The following is a 537-nucleotide window of genomic DNA, read 5'->3' as shown; positions in this document are numbered from 1 at the left end:
GCAACTCTACCATTCTCTCAAAGAGGGGAATTTCCGTGCTGGCTTTGTAGCCAATAATGGTACCTCACATAAGTAGGTGTTCAAATTCTTCAGATGTTTTGCTTTTCTTTCCTCACGTACCAAAAAGACCCTTTTAATTTTTGTTAAGTAAAATTTTAAATAATATGCAAGTTAAACATGTTGGTCCACGAACCCACGAATTAAGGAGTCAATGCATATTAAGGTAATACCGAATTTTGGCTTGCCCAGTCACCTCTATTAATAAACGTGTCTTAACTAGGCTGAATTGGGAAGCACGCGCCGTTTGGAGCGTGAAAGATAGATCTAACGATCATAATCTGCTTATGAGTGAGTCATTCTTCTGGTTCACACAGAAGAACAGAACAGAGGTAACGAGTGGAGAAAGAAAGAAGAAGCACATAACCGAAACGACACCGCAGCAGGAGTTTGCATGGTCTCCGTTTCGTGCATCCCCAAAACCCTAAAACCCTCCATTCCCCTTCCCATGAAGGACGGCCGAACGCTGTCCTCCTATGG

This window comes from Glycine max, chromosome 20 (assembly GCF_000004515.6).
Source record: "Glycine max cultivar Williams 82 chromosome 20, Glycine_max_v4.0, whole genome shotgun sequence".
In the NCBI taxonomy this organism is placed as follows: Eukaryota; Viridiplantae; Streptophyta; class Magnoliopsida; order Fabales; family Fabaceae; genus Glycine; species Glycine max.
This window is presented reverse-complemented; position numbering follows the sequence as displayed.